At 46.2% G+C, this 6,578-nt stretch overlaps 1 pseudogene; it reads right to left on the reverse strand.

Annotated features, from left to right (window-relative positions):
• Positions 1-354: 354 nt before the first annotated feature.
• LOC114114922 (C-terminal-binding protein 2-like) lies at positions 355-2,329 on the reverse strand (annotated as a pseudogene).
• Positions 2,330-6,578: the final 4,249 nt, after the last annotated feature.

Below are 6,578 nucleotides of genomic sequence, written 5' to 3' on the forward strand. Positions count from 1 at the left end.
ATAGCTTTCTCCAAATCTATGCCCAGGAGTGGAATTGCAGGATTTTATGGTAGCTATATTGTTAGTTTTTTAAAGAATCTCCATACTGTTCTCCACAGTGGCTGTACCAATTTACATTCCCACCAAAGAGTGTAGGAGAGTTTCCTTTTCTCCATACTCTCTCCAGCATTTATTCTTCATGGATTTTTTGATGATGGACATTCTAACCAGTGGATACCGCATGGTAGTTTTCACTTGCATTTCTCTGATAATCAGTGATGCTGAGCATCTTTTCATGTGCTTTTTGGGCTATCTGTGCGTCTTCTTTGGAAAAGTTCATCTATTTTTCACCTGGTCCCAGGTGTATCTGAAGGATTACCTTTTGTCACTCTCTGCTATCGCTTGTAGGGGGTGTTCTGGATCATCCCTGTGTTTTGCGGGTTTGTTGGGAGAGGGAGCTTGGGGAGGCTGTGCCACGGTGGAGAGGTTGTGGGTTCCAGGAGGCCTCCAAGAGTTGGTCCCTCCCATGGCTGCAGGAAATCATCCTGGAGCCCTGCCCATGATGCCTGGCGGGCATCTACAGTGGCAGCACAGCACTCTGGATGAATTTCTTGCTGCTCTATATGGACCAGGCTGCTGTTGTGACCAAGAACTCCTTATTCACACAATTTCTTAAACCTTCTGGGATGCAACTTGTGATTGCCAGGTAGGTCTCTGCTTGCTCTACCATGACGTGGGAGGTGTACAAATGAGAGATCTTTCAAGGACCCTGAGCAAAGCTGTAGGGCTCCGATGAGTGCACAACCAAGGGCCTCCCCTCTATCCTGCCTTCCTTGAGGTTTAGACCTAAGGATTTCTCATCCACCAGTCCTTCAAGTGTCTCATTCACTAGGGATGCTCCATACCTCATCTGCGCTTTTTTTTTTTTTCAGAACACCTCAAATTTTACTTATGGTACAGAAGTATTTCATAAGCACTGTGTTGGTAGAGAAAAACACACAGCCTATAGCTCATCCTTTAACACAGCCTAAGCTCATCCTCTAAAACCAGAACAGCCAAGTGAAAAATCAGTATTTTTTTTTTTTTTACTGAAAGTCAGTATTATTTTTACTTCAAAAATTAAAACACAAACAGAAAAGAAAAATTAAGGTACACACTGGGAACAGAACTACCATGGTTTTTGTTTCTAGGGATGTGACATCCCTGTTTTCCGGTCAGTGATGTTCTGCCAAACACTGTGCTAAACCAGCGTATGAAACCCAAGCAGACAGACGACCAGTGAGGCTGTCTGCTGTCTCCTACTGGTGCTGAGGTCGACCAGTGGAACACTATCAGGATAAAGTTATTTTGACAGCAAGAAGGGAGTGCAGAGGGCTTCCCTGGTGGTCCAGTGGTTAAGTATCCTCCTTGCAATGCAAGGGACACTGGTTCAGTCCCTGGCCTGGGAGGATTCCACATGCCATGGAACATTTGAACCTGTGCACCACAACTACAGAGCCTGCACTCTGGAGCCCACGAGCTCCAACCACTGAAGCCCATGTGCACAGAGTCTGTGCTCTGCAACCAGAGAAGCCACCACAATGAGAAGCCCTCGCCACGCAATGAAAAGTAGCCCCCACTCGCTGCAACTGGAGAAAGCCCGAGTGCAGCAACAAAGACCTAGTGCAGCCAAAAAATAAATAAGTAAGTAGATATATTCTTTTTCTTTTTATTTATTTTTATTTTGTTCTTTCTTTTTCTTTTTAAAAGAGAAGAAAATGCAGAGCCCTTAACGCAACAGAAAACCTAAAGAGCTGATATACATGGAAAGCGGTTTAAGCAAACTTGTGCAAACACCAACCTGCTTGAAGAAAAGGATGCCTTTTAGTCTACTTCCACCATGCATTCATTAGTGTCAGTAATATAGGACCACCTGCTTTATAGTAAAGTCATTGATGAGGTGGTGGTTATGTCTGTTGAGATTATAGTGCAAGGAGACTGCTCTGATAACAGTAAGTCCTGAGGGGCATAGACCAACTGCAGGCCCAGGGACTGCTCAGTCCTGCCCTGCAAGTAAGGGTCATAAAATATGATGCTGAGGAACTTTCCTGGGGGTCCAGTGGTTAAGGCTCCAAGCTCCCTAGGCAGGTGGCCTGGAACCGATCCCTGGTCAGGGAATTAGATCCCACATGCGGCAACTAAGACCAAAGAATGTGGGGGATGAGCGCTGCTCCCCCAGATCAGCTTGATGTTATGTAATGGTGTGCCTTCAGCAGCTTGCCCTGGAGCCTTGATGCCTATCAGCAGGGTCACCCTCAAGGGCCTTGAACTTCTCGAGGTTCTCGCCGATGAGGGTGATGATATGATACATCGTGGCTCCATGGGGGATCTTAGTTCTCTGACCAGGGATTGAACCCGTGCCCTCAGCAGTGAAAGCGTGGAGTCCTAACAACTGCACCATCAGAAGTCCCCTTAATGTCTATTCTTACTTCAGGGGACAGCCCTTCTACAAAGGGCTATACAGTAAATATTTTAGTCTTTGAGGACCGAGAGATAAAATTAAGGCTATTAAGAAGGTATTCATAAAATGAAGGATACTTCCAGCCTGCTTTATGCCCCATTTACTTGGGATGGGCCATCCAGGGTTGGAAGACAGGATTCCTGTCCAGCTGCTGGAGACATTCTCTGGATAAAGAGTGACGGGCCTGAGGCTTGGAGATTGTCAACTACAGATTGGCACTTGCCAAGGGCATTTGCCACCTGCCTCTGCAGAGATGGAATCCTGTGCTGCTGCAGTTTCTGACTCTCCACATACCTTGAAGGCAGTTCTGGGTGGAGAGAGAGGCACTCTGTGCTCCAGAGAAACTGGTGGGACATGTCTTTAGATAGTCAGATGTTTTCAGAAACTGATTTCATGATCCCAGTCCTTGTATCTCCTCACATCTAGTGAGTGAGTGTTAGTTGCTCAGTTGTGTCCACCTTTTTGTGATCCCATGAACTGTAGCCCTCCAGGCTCCTCCGTCCGTGGAATTTCCCCAGCAAGTATACTGGAGTGGGTTGCCATTTCCTCTTCCAGGGGATATTCCCGACCCAGCGATCAAACACGGGTCTCCTGCACTGCAGGTGGATTCTTGACTTATATCTAGAAAAGCACTAAATCCCTTCATGATGACATCAGCTCCTCATGACTAGCAGAAAACCTCATGTGAAATGAATGCTTGACTGCACTGAACTCCCCCTTCACCAAAATCTTATATATTGACCTTCTTGGATGACTGCTCTTTGAAGCAGTCTCTCAGAGCTATCCAAGGTGCTGTCCCCTATGTTTCAGTCCTCATTTTATCTCAAATGAAACTTACAACTCTCATGTTGTGCATCCTTTTTAGTAGACAAGATCCAGGTGAGTGGAGAGGGTGTGGGATGACCACCAAGGCCAGTTTCTCTCTCTCCAGTGATGCCCAGTTTCCAGCCAACCTCTCTTTCCCAAGGCCAGGCTGTCTCATCTGGGTGAGCTGGCCAGAGTTGAAGCAACATGCTGAGTCACCAACCCCCAGAATCAGATGCACCCAGCCAATGCCTAGTAACTGCCAACAGAAGACACACCAACATGTAGGTGGCAGCCCATGTGATGATTACGCAGCCCAAGCTTGCTCTGCTCACCACATGACAGGCCAACGAACAAAAAGAGGTGTTGAGGCAAAGACCACGACTTTATTCGGAAAACTGGCTCACCCCGAAGATGGCAGACTAATGTCTCAAGGTAACCATCTTGTTGGGGTCTGGATGCCAGGTTCTTTTATCTAAATAGAGAGGGAGAGGAGGTGAGGAAGTAAAAAGACCATTTATCTTGCAAAGTAGGAGCAGGTGTGTTAATTTCTTCTTTTCTTGCAGCCATTCACAGGTGGGTAGGGTCAGATTATCTCTCTGTGAGCTAAACAAAGGCACTTTAGTTCAAGTCAGGCAGAGGGGCAGGGTCCTCTGAGGCAGTCAGTCCATAATGTATGATTATAAGAACAAAAGCAAGTCACAGTTCCTGCCAGCTCACCCAGATGAGACAACTGAGGCAGAATCAGTTCTTTCCTACAACACAACCAGCTATGAAGCCTGGGTAGTGGTGAGTGTCGGCTGCCATTTAGGAAGCCAGCTGGAAGCAAAGGAGGGAACAGGGACAAGAGGAAGGAGCCCCATCTGTGACTCCGGGACACTAAAGTATGAGCCCTTGAGAGCAACTCCTGTGGCTTCACAGAAATATAAGCCTGGGCTGACTCTGCCCACGGGCCATAATCTGTCAACCCTCATAAGCTCAATATGAGGTCATTGGAAGATTTGTACTGATGTGAGAACTGGACAGCGGCGGCTGCATGGCGCAGGGGTGGCCAAGAGGAGCTACCCCACGTCCAAGGTCAAGAGCGGAGGCTGAGAGGAGCTACCTCACGTCCAAGGTCAGTAGCAGCAGCCAAGAGGAGCTACCCCACGTCCAAGGTCAGGAGCAGCGGCCGAGAGGAGCTACCCCATGTTCAAGGTAAGGAGCAGCAGCTGTGCTTTGCTGGAGCAGCCCTGAGGGATATACGTCCAAGATAAGAGAAACCCAAGTGTGGCAGAGAGGAGCTACCCTACATCCAAGGTCAGGAGTGGAGGCTGAGAGGAGCTACCCATGTCCAAGGTCAGGAGTGGCAGCCATGAGGAGATACCCCATGTCCAAGGTCAGGAGCAGCGGTTGCACTTTGCTGGAGCAGCCCTGAAAGGATATATGTCCAAGGTAAGAGAAACCCAAGTAAGATGGTAGGCCCTGAGAGAGGGCATCAGAAGACAGACAGACTAAAACCACACACAACTAGCCAATCTGATCACATGGACCACAGCCTTGTCTAATTCAGTGAAACTAAGCCATGCCATGTGGGGCCACCCAAGATGGATGGGTCATGGTGGAGAGGTCTGACATAATGTGATCCATTGGAGAAGGGAATGGCAAACCACTTCAGTAGCCTTGCCTTGAGAACCCCATGAACAGTATGAAAAGGCAAAAAAAAAAAAAAAAAAAAAGGTAGGACACTGAAAAATGAACTCCCCAGGTCGGTAGGTGCCCGGTATGCTACTGGAGATCAGTGGAGAAATAACTCCAGAAAGAATGAAGGGAAGGAGCTAAAGCAAAAACACCACCTAGTTGTGGATGGGACTGGTGATAGAAGCAAGGTCCAATGCTATAAAGAACAATATTGCATAGGAACCTGGAATGTTAGGTCCTTGCATCAAAGCAAATTGGAAGTGGTCAAACAGGAGATGAACGTCGACATTCTAGGAATCAGCGAACTAAGATGGACTGGAATGGGTGAATTTAACTCAGATGACCATTATATCTACTACTGTGGGCAGGAATCCCTTAGAAGAAATGGAGTAGCCATCATAGTCAACAAGGGTCTGAAATGCAGTACTTGGATGCAATCTCAAAAAAGAATGATCTCTGTTCGTTTCCAAGGCAAACCATTCAATATCATAGTAAATCCAAGTCTATGGCCCTACCAGTAATGCTGAAGAAGCTGAAGTTGAATGGTTCTATGAAGACTTAAAGACCTTTTAGAACTAACACCCAAAAAACATGTCCATTTCAGTATAGGGGACTGGAATGTAAAAGTAGGAAGTCAAGAAACACCTGGAGTAACAGGCAAATTTGGCCTTGAAGTACAGAATGAATCAGGGCAAAAGCTAATAGAGTTTTGCCAAGAGAACATGCTGGTCATAGCAAACACCCTCTTCCAACAACACAAGAGAAGACTCTACACATGGACATCACCAGATGGTCAACACTGAAATCAGATTGATTATATTCTTTGGAGCTAAAGATGGAGAAGCTCTGTACAGTCAGCAGAAACAAGACCAGAAGCTGACTGTGGCTCAGATCATGAACTCCTTATTGCAAGATTCAGACTTAAATTGAAGAAAGTGGGAAAACCACCAGACCATTCAGGTATGACCTAAATCAAATCCCTTATGATCAAACAGTAGAAATGAGAAATAGATTTAAGGGACCAGATCTGATAGAGTACCTGATGAACTATGAATGGAGGTTTGTGACATTGTACAGGAGACAGGGATCAAGACCATCCCCAAGAAATGCAATAAAGCAAAATGGCTATCTGAGGAGGCCTTAAAAATAGCTGTGAAAAGAAGAGAAGTGAAAAACAAAGGAGAAAAGGAAAGATATACCCATTTGAATGCAGAGTTCCAAAGAACTTCCAGATGTTCAAGCTGGTTTTAGAAAAGGCAGAGGAACCGAGATCAAATTGCCAACATCTGCTGGACCATTGAGAAAGCAAGAGAGTTCCAGAAAAACATCTATTTCTGCTTTATTGACTATGCCAAAGCCTTTGACTGTGTGGATCACAATAAACTGTGGAAATTCTGAAAGAGATGGGAATACAGACCACCTGACCTGCCTCTTGAGAAACCTATATGCAGGTCAGGAAGCAACAGTTAGAGCTGGACATGGAAAAACAGACTGGTTCCAAATAGGAAAAGGAGTACATCAGGTCTGTATATTGTCACCCTGCTTATTTAACTTCTATGCAGAGTACATCATGGGAAACGCTGGGCTGGAGGAAGCACAAGCTGGAATCAAGATT

Source organism: Ovis aries, chromosome 5, assembly GCF_016772045.2.
Source record: "Ovis aries strain OAR_USU_Benz2616 breed Rambouillet chromosome 5, ARS-UI_Ramb_v3.0, whole genome shotgun sequence".
NCBI lineage: Eukaryota > Metazoa > Chordata > Mammalia > Artiodactyla > Bovidae > Ovis > Ovis aries.